This window comes from Vigna unguiculata, chromosome 5 (assembly GCF_037176805.1).
Source record: "Vigna unguiculata cultivar grain cowpea cultivar isolate G323 ecotype 2 chromosome 5, ASM3717680v1, whole genome shotgun sequence".
In the NCBI taxonomy this organism is placed as follows: Eukaryota; Viridiplantae; Streptophyta; class Magnoliopsida; order Fabales; family Fabaceae; genus Vigna; species Vigna unguiculata.
The window spans coordinates 6,880,091-6,892,049 of NC_140796.1; the positions used below are offsets into that span (position 1 = coordinate 6,880,091).

At 23.8% G+C, this 11,959-nt stretch overlaps 1 long non-coding RNA gene across 1 annotated transcript; it reads left to right on the plus strand.

Moving 5' to 3' along the window:
* Nucleotides 1-751: 751 nt before the first annotated feature.
* Nucleotides 752-1,671, plus strand: LOC146886020 (uncharacterized). Its single transcript, XR_014994986.1, has 3 exons — nt 752-1,024; nt 1,109-1,166; nt 1,489-1,671. It is a non-coding gene; the product is annotated as an uncharacterized LOC146886020 (long non-coding RNA).
* The last annotated feature ends 10,288 nt before the right edge of the window (nt 1,672-11,959 follow it).

The following is an 11,959-nucleotide window of genomic DNA, read 5'->3' on the forward strand; positions in this document are numbered from 1 at the left end:
TGTTCTCACTCTCGTATCCCACACAAAATATCATCTCTTTCAAACTTCTCTCTCTTTCTCAAACCTCTTTAGCTTCTTCTCTGTCTTCCTCAAACCTTTTCATTGTCTTCTCTCTCTCTTTCTCAAACCTCTTTAGCTTCTTCCTCTGATTATGGATCACTCACACACAACACCATGGCGTACACCAAATCTTCAGCTTCTTCTCAACCTTTCTCTTTTCTCTGTTTTTCTCACGCGCAAACAACACCTCTTCATCTTCCTCTTTTCCGCTCTTTCAAATGAGAAGATATGAATATATCGTTTTTTTAAGCAGATCTGAAGATGTTGTATCTCTTTTTTCGCAAGTGTTATCACCTTTCTCAAGCAAGCATCTCATTTTCTTCTTATATTTTGTCAGATCTAACTTTTTCATGCGTTTTTTTTACAGGTAAGAACCCAGAAGTCGATTTTATTTTGAGTTTCTCAAGCGAACAACTCATTTTCTTCTTATATTTTGTCAGATCTAACTTTTTCATACGTTTTTTTACAGGTAAGAACCCAAAAGTCGATTTTATTTTGAGTTTTCTAAAGCGAACAATTTATTTTCTTCTTATTTTTTGTCAGATCTATCTTTTTCATGCGTTTTTTTACAGGTTTAAACCCAGAAGTCGTTTTTATTTTGAGTTTTCTCAAGCGAACATCTATTTTTCTTCTTATATTTTGTCAGATCTAACTTTTTCATGTGTTTTTTTACAGGTTTAAACCCTGAAGTTGATTTTATTTTGAGTTTTCTCAACCGAACAACTCATTTTCTTCTTATATTTTGTCAGATCTAACTATTTGTTTCGTTTTTGTACAGGACTAATATGGTTCACTACGACATATGGTTTTATTACGCAGATTTCGTTTTCATTTTGACCTTTCTCAAGCGAATAACTCATATTCTTCTTTTATTTTCTCAGATCTAACTATTTTTTTCCGATGATGGTATTTTCTAGGGTTGCTACATGTCTAATATGGTTCACTGCGACAGATTTAACATCAGGTTTATAAAAACTTTTTATCTAACTATTTTTGGCATTTATGTACTTTGATCTAACTGTTTCTTATATTTTTCTTCTGTTTACAGGCTTCAAATCAAGATTTCAAACTGATTCAAGAGTCTTTTTCGCTGTACAACTTAACTGGTAAGTAATTTGTATCAAAATCTACCTTTTTATTTACCAATTTATTTGTATTTTTCCACCTTTTGCAAGCAACCTGTTCATCTTCTTCATTTTTCTACCTTCAACTCTCTTGATGTCATTTTTTTTTCGTTCATGGTATTTTTTAATAATGCATTCTATCAGCAGATCTCTTTATTGTTACTCGATTTACGTTTTTATTTGGACATTTTTCAAAGAGTTCATCATACACTATATTTTTTCAAAGTTCTACACCAAAAAGAGTTAATCTAACTATTTTTTCCATTTATCTACTTTGATCTAACTGTTTTTCTTCTGGATACAGGCTTCAAATCAAGATTTCAAAGTCATGCACGAGTCTTTTTCGCTGTACAACTTAACTGGTAAGTAATTTGTATCAAAATACCTTTTTCTTTACCAATTTATCTGTATTTTTCCACCTTTTACAAGCAAACCCTTCATCTTCTTCATTTTTCTACCTTAAACTCTGTTTGTGTCATTTTTTTTCCGTTAATGGTATTTTTTAATAATGCATTGTATCACCAAATATCTTTATTTTTACCCAATTTTTGTTTTTATTTGGACATTTTTCAAAGAGTTCTTCACATTTTTCCAATCACCGTTTACTCCATCAAAACCATTTCGTTTACAAAACGTTTTGTATTCCAACCCCTTCAAATACTGCTTCGAATTTTTTCCAAATCAACCTGTCAATCAGTATTCAAACGCATTAAATTTCGCACTGCTCGAGATAATGATGAATAAACTGCTCCATCATCTGCCACTGCTCCATCATATGCCACACGTTATATATATATATTCCCTATGTTTACCAATTCAAAGTCAGACATCTGATTTTTCTACTGTTACCCATTTTCTTCTCTTACAATTTTACTTCATCACCAACCTATTCTCCTGCAATGTAATCCATGCCCACACCACAATCCATACTTTCTTCAAAAATGGTTGGCGGATTCATTTCTATGTTTTGAAAGACCATGTATATTTTTTGATTCAAACTCATTTATTTTTGTTATTTATATTTATTTATTTCTTTATTCTTAACTTGCTAATCTTTTAAGGACTTTGGACACGTCGACCGAGTGTTCATAATACGCTATTGGAAGGACCTTGCTGCTAAATGGATTGTTGTTGATTACCAAAGTAATGTTCACCATGTTACTTACAACATGAATATTCACACTCCAATGATTACCCAAGGTTGGAACCAACTAAGATCTTTCTATGGAGATCATCAACTGTTTGCAGAGGATCACCCTGAATTGTTTTTTGAAGTTGAAAGTGAAAGAACAAGTAGAGATATCAAAGTTCTTTATCCATTTTTTTGGTATTAAAGTTGAAAATTTTGTATGTAATTTTGTTTGAACTTCTTATATATATATATATCAATATATAAGAAGATTTCAATTGGACTCTTATTTTGTATGTAGTTATTATATATCTCAATATAAAAGTTATATTTTATTCTCTTTTATTATATGTATTTTCCTTCTTTGTATTAGATTTTGTTCGACTTCATTTTAGTCAATATAAATTATTTTTAATTAGAAATTGAACTAATTAACATTAATTACCATTCCATATAAATTGGAAATTTAAACGTCAGTGAAATACAATAACTATTACTTATTAATTATTATTATTATTAAAATAATATAAGTTATAAAATAATTAAAATATTTTTCACCATTTTCATACTCAGGAGAATTTAAGATCAATTTTTATGAAAAAATAAATTTAAAATGACCGTTTAAAAAACTTTTTGTATTCCAACTAGAGATGGCAAATAAACCCGTCCCCGTGAGTATTGCCCGAACCCGTTCCCGTTTTGACGGGGAATCCCCGCATTGACTGGGTATGGGTATGGGTATGGGGAATCCCCGACTTTTTCAGTTGGGTATGGGGATGGGTATGGGGATGTACATATACCCGCCATAATACCCGTCCCCGCCATATCTCCATTCTCGTTTAAATTATTAAAATATTCACAATTAATCAAGTAACCCCTATATATATATATATATTTTTTTTTTCTATTTTTTATTTCTTTTAATTATTTCATTTGTCATGAAACTCATTCTCATCTCCAATATATTTTTTATCTTATCATAACCTTTATGTAATTATGTTAAAATGATGTATGTTAATTAAAAAAAAATTATGCCTCACATTTGAATATTTATATTATTTTTTAATATTTTTATTTATTATAAATTTTTCTTTCACATGAGAATGTTTATACTCTCAATTTAAGATAATATAAAAAAATTCTTTACTTATTATTATTATTAATTTTTGTTTAATTTGAAGAACTCTTTTGTTTCATTAAAATAATTTTCGTTATTTTTCAACCATTAATTATATGTTAATATTTGAAAAGTTTTCTTAATTCTCTAAGATATTTTTCGTCTTATCATACCTTAGTTATACATTTGATTTCCTTTGTGTGATTTTTTTCGATAGTCTCTCAAATTATTTCTAAAACACACATTTGTTAGTTTTTTAATATATTTATTTATTTTTTTTATTTTCATCATGTAGAATAATATTTCGATATATTCTATCTAATTATTTTTTATTTTATAACTCATTATTAATCATAATGTAATTTTTTCACTTTAAATTCTGTTTGAAGTGGTTAAAATTTTATATATATATATATATATATATATATATATATATATATATATATATATATATATATATAATGATATTTAGGAATAGTATATGATAATTCACTACAAGAAAAACATGAAATGGTGACTGATTTAGTCAGTAACCCATATCAGTCACTATTTTTCGTCATTGGTGGTAGTAGTTGATTTATTGTCTGAATCAATGACTAAATTAGTGACCGATTCAATGATCGAATCTGTACTTGATTTAGTGACCAATTTAATTACTAATTTATATGTAATTTAATGACAAATTTTTTGGTCACTAATGATATTTCTATTTAATTTTAACCACTTCAAACATAATTTAATAATTAGTTCTGTAAGGTATTTTTCATTTTATCATACCTTAATTATACATTTGATTTCCTTTGTGCGATTTCTTTCGATAGTCTCTCAAATTATTTCTAAAACACACATTTGTTAGTCTTTTAATATTTTTATTTATTGTTTATTTTCATCATGTAGAATAATATTTCGATATATTCTATCTAATTATTTGTTATTTTATAACTCACTATTAATCATACTGTAATTTTTTCCACTTTAATTGTATAAATAACTTTTATTTACTACAATATAAAAATTTAATGTAATTGCTATGAATATTTTTTTGTCACTATCCAACATATATTGAAGTTCAAAAGATACAAAATCTATGTCAAAATTTTATTATTATGTTTATTATTTGTTCTTTGTGTCATTTTGATCAAGTGATGTATTATAACTTTTATTAGTGTATAAAAAAGAGATTCATTATAATTTAAAAAATTGAAGTAAACAAACATTTAAAATATATTTTAATTTGAATATTTGTTTTCCTTTTATTATTATGTTTATTATTTATTCTTTGTGTCATTTTGATCAAGTGATATATTATAACTTTTATTAGTGTATAAAAAAGATATTCATTAGAATTTAAAAAATTGAAGTAAACAAACATTTAAAATATATTTTAATTTAAATATTTGTTTTCCTTTTATATTTTTTTGAAATATTTTTTAATTTTATCAACTAAGTTCATCAATGTTGTAGTTTGCAAATTTAACAAATGTTTTGGTTCACATGAAATTTTATTTGGTATTCTAATATAAAATGTAAACAATTATAATTTATTTTAAGGTATTTGGCATCGAAGAAAATCCTCCTAATATTGAATATTTCATAATATTATGTTTTCTTTACCGTAATTTTTTTTCTTTTATAAAAATTAATATTGAAGTAGTTAGAACACGGGTACGGGTATGGGTACGAGATTATACCCGTTACCCGGTGGGGATGGGGATGGGAAAAAAGTTTGATACCCGTTGGGTTTGGGTATGGGGATGGGGATGAATTTTTTATGCGGGGATGGGTATGGGATAGCGAAACCCGTCCCCGCCCCGCCCCGCCCCGTTGCCATCCCTAATTCCAACGCCTTCAAAAATTGGTTCGAATTATCTCCAAATCAACGTGTCAATTAGTATTCAAATGCATTAAATTTCGCACTGCTCGAGATAATGATGACTAAACTGGTCTATAATTTGCTACACGTTTTAAATGTTTTCATATTCCAATATTAAATACTAAATCGCCAACCAAGAAACGTTTCATTTTTTTAAATTTCTCTTCATTATGGTTTTCACTTCTCAAGATAAAATTAATTGCACTGTCCAGAGTTATCAACACTTCTCAAGACGATAATCATGATTGCTTTTACAACTTATCTTCTTTCAAGGATACTCACATGGGTTCATCTGTGTAGATCAGATTTCCATACATGTATTGGAATATACAACATTCATTTATTATAGTAAGAGAGTGTCATGTCCCAAAAAAAATAATTTGTGATCTTCATAATTAATGTTTTGGAGCAGTAAGTATCATAAGATGACATTATAGGAACCTTTACAAAGTTTTTTAGAGAAAGTAACTAATGTTTTTAAAATAAATTAAACTAAAAATGGTAATACAATAAATTAATTAGGATTTGGTGTGGAATTTACAAAATATTACATGATATTTACTGAAATGTTTCGTAGTTTTGAGAGTGAATACTTTCAAATATAATTTTCATGTTATTTGATACAATAATATTTACTGTTTAAGAATTATAATAGTGAAGTAAATGGAAATCATAAGTTACAATTTATTTTTAAAATAAATGCAAATCGAGGTAAAATCTAAATTTTCTAAATTTTTCAACAAACAAAATTTAAATAAAGCTCATGCTTCAATAAATATTTATTAAAGTTTAATAAGTTAAATTCATGAATATTATTACCACCAAATATTTGTTAAAAGAATACATAATGATCACTACCAAATATTTTTATATAAATATTAATAGTTTCTCCTTTTTTATAGACAAAATTTGTTATTTTTTTAAATTTTGTTTTAAAAATAATATTACATATTACACTTTTTTTGAATCTGATTAATTAATAATTTCTTATTAATAAAAAATGCAAATAAAATTATTTACTTTAAATAAATTTATTTACCAAATTAAAAATTAAAACTTTTTTTTACTTGGCTTGCTAGATATGTTTTTAATACTTTTCAAAAAATACTTTTCATCTTCCAGAAATTAAAAGATGTTGAGGAGAATAAAAACAACTTTTCAGTTTCTTTCAACACTACTTTCAAGATAAAATTTTGTCTCTTCCAACACATCTTTATAATCAATTAGCATTAATTATGAAAAAATCAACAACTTTTTTAGTGTCTCAATACAATGTTATATTTGAATTTATTGTATTATAATTTTAAATGGAAAATATTTTAAAAAATTTATATACCTTCTTGAAAAACTTTTATACGGGGTCCAAAAATCTTCTTACATTCCCATAGAGTAAAAGACATTTTGAATGACCAAAATCTCTAATAGTATCTAATCTAATATATAATTATATACAATTGCCAAGCTAACAATACTGTTTTGAGTTCTAATGTGCATTGTCCCAAAATATACATCATTGGTGGTCTTCATAATTAATATTTTGAAATAAATATGATAAAATAACAACTTTAGAAACTTTTACAAAGTTTCTTGGAGAAGGTAGCTAATTTTTATAAAATAAATCTAATTAAAGAACGTAATATAATAAATTAATTAGGATTTTGTGTGGAATTTACAAATATTACATGACTGAAATGTTTTGTAGAATCGAGAGTGAATACTTTAAAATATAATATTAAATCTTATTTGATAAGATAATATTTACTATTTCAGAATTTTTATAGTGAAGTAAATGCAAATCATAAACTACATTTTATTTTTATAATAAATACAAATTATAAAGGCATAATCCAAGTTTTTAAATTTTTGAACAAACAAAATTAAAATAAAGTTCTGACTCCATGAATTTGTCTCATTAATGATAATATAGACTTTTAAAAAGTTCAAAGTAGAAGAAAGATTTATAACTAACAAATAATTTTTATATAAGTATTAATATTTTCTCTTCTTCTACAGAAAAATTATGTATTTTATTAATTTATTTTAAAAATAGTCATTACATATTACACTTTTCTTAAAATATGATCAGTTAATAGTTTCTTAAAATTACTTACCTTAAATATATTTAATTACCAAATTAAAAATTAAGACTTTGTTTTTTTTTACCTAGCTTACTGAAAAATATATTTATATTTTTCAAAATCTACTTTTTATCTTCCAAAAATATAAAGATGTTAAGAATTAAAACAATTTTCCAGTTTTTTCCAACACTACTTCTAAGCTATATTTTTTCAACCTCTTAAAGAACTTTTCAGTTTCTTCCAACCTACTTCTAAGATATATTTTTACGGCTTCTCAAAGATGAATGTCTTTGTCATTAAATAACATTAAATATTAGAAACCAACAACTTTTTGTGTTTCTCATTGCAATGTTATATATGAAATTTATTGTATTAAAATTTTAAATGGAAAATATTTTAAAAATCTACCTACCTTTTTAAGAGAGCTTTATACAATTTTCAAAAATCTTCTTAAATTTTAACTAGCTTATTGAATAAACTTTATAAATCAACACTTACGTCTTTCAATATAAATGTCAAAAATATAAAGAATAAATGGAAAACTTTTCGTCTTCCAAGTTGCATTTTGAATTATGACTATTTATTATGAACAACAACAATTATGATTTGTGGGACTCAATGAATCATGAAGTATCAATCAAACACATAATTAGAGTTTAAGACATTCACGAAAAATATTATTTATCAATTTTAAGTATATAAAAAATATAAAAATTTTATATCATCATGTTGTTTTTTGAGATGTTATATACTTCTTTATTTATCGCTAATGATTAATACAAAATGCAAAATCTTCTTCTATTAATGTGCTTGAAAACCGATTGATCTAATATTACTTATTATGGTTGTATTCTTAACTTTATATCAATTATGGTTTTAAAATATTGCATTGGAAACCAAAATCTTCTTCTATTAACGTGTTTGAAAACTGATTGATCTAATAATACTGATTATGGTTGTATTCTTAACTTTATATCAATTTATGATTAAATTTAAATATTAATTTAAGAATAAATTTATATTTATGTAGGATTAATGTAATATTATCATTTTATATTTTTATATAATATTACATTACATTGAAGGTTAAAATACTCCGTTGATCCTCGTTTTTGTAGCAAAATCTCAATTTGGTCCTCGTATTTTTATTAGTCTCAATTAGATCCTCATTTTTGTAAATTAGTATCAATTAGGTCCTTTCCGTTAGTAGAGAACCAACACCGTTAAGTAGGTGCCACGTGTCAACTTCTCGTTTTTTTGAATTTTTTTGAATCTTTTTTTTAAATTTTTTAAATTTTTTATTTTAAAATATTTATGCCACGTGTCACTTCTGTAATGTGTCACGTGTCAATCTAATATGGTGACACGTGCCAAATTAATGTATGAATCTCAATTTGGTCCTCATATTTGTTAATTTGATTTGATTTCAGTCCCAAATTTTTTTAAAATAATTTTAATTTCATATGCTCCAAATTTAGAACAAATTTAATTTTTTTATAAATGTAATGATGATACTTTGATTACAAGCGATATTTCTATTACATATTTTTAACAACATTTAATTTATTTAAATTTATATTTTACATTAAACTTTATTTAAATTTTATTTTAAAAATATAAATATATAAATTAATAAATTTATATTCGAAATATTTGTATAATATTCAATATCAACAATATTTTAGAGTTGGCTTAAAAATAACAATTTTATAAATTCAAATTTAAAATTTTAAAATAATTTTATAAAAAATTAAAATAAATATATTTAAAATTTTAATATTAAATATAATTAATATTATTAAAATATTTAATAAAAATATCAATTTTAATAAAAATAATCATAACATTATATAAAAGTAAAATTTGGTCTAAATTTGGAGTGCCCGAAATTGAAAATTTTTAAAAAAATTGGGACTCAAATCAAATCAATTTAACAAATATGATGACCAAATTGAGATTCATACATTAATTTGACATGTGTCACCATATTAGATTGACACGTGGCACATTACAGAAGTGACACGTGGCATAAGTATTTTTTTAAAAAAATAAAAAAATTCAAAAAAAATAAAAATAAAAATAAAAAAATTCAAAAAAACGAGGAGTTGACACGTGACACCTACTTAACGGTGTTAGTTTCTACTAACGGAAAGGACCTAATTGATACTAATTTACAAAAATGAGGACCTAATTGAGACTAATAAAAATACGAGGACCAAATTGAGATTCTGCAACAAAAACAAGGACCAACGGAGTATTTTAACCTACATTGAATTTACATTGGAAACTATTTTTTTCATTTAATGTCCTTCGAAACTGAACTTTTCTTATAGTTAATTTTTGTAAACATCAAGCAGTAGATAATATTAGGTAATATATTCCTTCCGTGTGTTTTTAGAATAAATTTCAAAATTAATTCATTGAAAATAATATCGTTTTTAAGTTGTGAAAAATTAATCATAATACATATTATAATATTAATGAATTTTGGATTCAAATTTGAAATCGTAACAGACAGTAAAAGAAAGAGAATGTGATAAAAAAATTAAATTTAACATTTAAAATGAAAAATATATACAAAAAATTAATTTTTATAATAAATACTTTAATATTTCTGATAAAAATATATAAATTCAAATATTCAAAAAATTTGATGACCCATAATGATATAATAATATATTATAAAATATAATAATATGTAACAATGTAAATATAAAATATAATAATATTAATATAATTAAAATATAAGGTAAAAAATAAAAATTATAATTTTTTTAAACTTTTAAAGATATGAAAATAATTAACTATTTCAATTTCAATATTATTGCAAGATTAAAATTCATATATTGTGAAAATTGGAATTCGAAGTATATATAGTAACATCTATAACTATATATAAAGGGGATTCCCTCTTTTGTGTCCACATTTCATAATTCCAACTTTACCCTTTATAATTTAATTATTTATTAAATTTTTAAAAATTAACGGTTATTTTTATAAGTTTTTATAAAATTATTTACTTATCTCTTTTTTCTTTTTTTCTCTTACTATTCATCAATAGTTATTTTTCTCTTATTTTCTTCGTACATTTTATTTTATTTTTTATAAATATACTTTTATTTTGTTTATTAAATTAATAACATTACAATATCATCAATTCTTAATATAATTCAAAAAATGCGTACACACAGGCGCGATAGCGCTTGTGTTTACACTAGTTTTCTCTAAAAGCAATTACCAAACTTAAACTTTAGAATGAAAGTGGTACTATTTGACTAATTAAACAAAAAATATACCAATAAAATTTAAATTTTAACATTAATTTTTTTTTTAAAATAGTGTAGGTTTTTCAATAAATTCTTATAATGTCTCTAAACAACTTTCAAATATTTTTAACTTATAAGAAAGGTTCATATTTTATATATTATCAAAATCTGAAAAATGATAAATTAAAAAAATTTAATGGAAATACATTAATATTTACAATTAAAAACAATAAAAGTTAAAAATATGATATAGAAAATAAACAAGTAATATAATATTTAGGAACAAAAGATCTATGGTTCTTAATAATATAATAATATATTAACATATTAGTCCTAATATAATAATAATAGTAAAAATAATTAAAATATGGTGTAAAATAATAAATAAATAATTGTAAAATTTAAATATGAATTTTTAAATATTTTTAAATATTTTTCACTTATTTTTTGACATTTTACACAAACTTAAACAATAATTTAAAAAATAATTTTTATAACATAGATATTGATATATCATTACAAGTTAAAATTATACATTCTTAAAATTTTTAAAGATATAAAAATCACTAATAATCTCAATTTCAATATTTTTTTTTCTAAATTAGGATATATATTGTCAAATTTGAAATTCAAAATATATAGTAATAAAGTTTGAATTTAAATTCTAAATTTTAAAAGCTATGAAATATGGAAGCAAAGTTAAAATTTGAAATTCAAAATCCAAAAAAATTGTAAAAAAAGGATTCCAATAGAAGAGTCTATCGACGTCTAACCTTTGTGTTTTTGTATAGTGTACTATTTATATTTGTCTACATAGTCTACATTTTGTAAGTTTTGATTGTTTACTCTTTATATTTTGTTTACAGTCTAACATTTGTATCTTTAAAGAATCTACTATTTATATGTAGGTGTAATTAATCGGATAATACTCACTTTTGTTTGGATATGTCAGTTTCATACCCACTTTTACAAAGGTGTCAATTGGGTCCTAACTTTGGAAAAGATGTCTCAATCAGGTCCCTTTGAGAAAAAAATATTAACGCCATTAATGGTATCGATATTTAAAATGACTTACAAGAGTGAAAGGAACCTAATTGAGACATTTTTTCAAAAGTTGGGATTCAATTGACACATTTTTAAGAGTGAGTACCAAACTAACACATCTGAAGAGAGTGAGTACTATCTGACTAATTAAACATTACATTTACATACACAATCTATCATTTGTAGCTTTATATTGTTTACTCTTCACATTTTTTTGTATCATCTAATGTTTGTATCTTTATTAAGTCTACTCAACAATTTCTATATC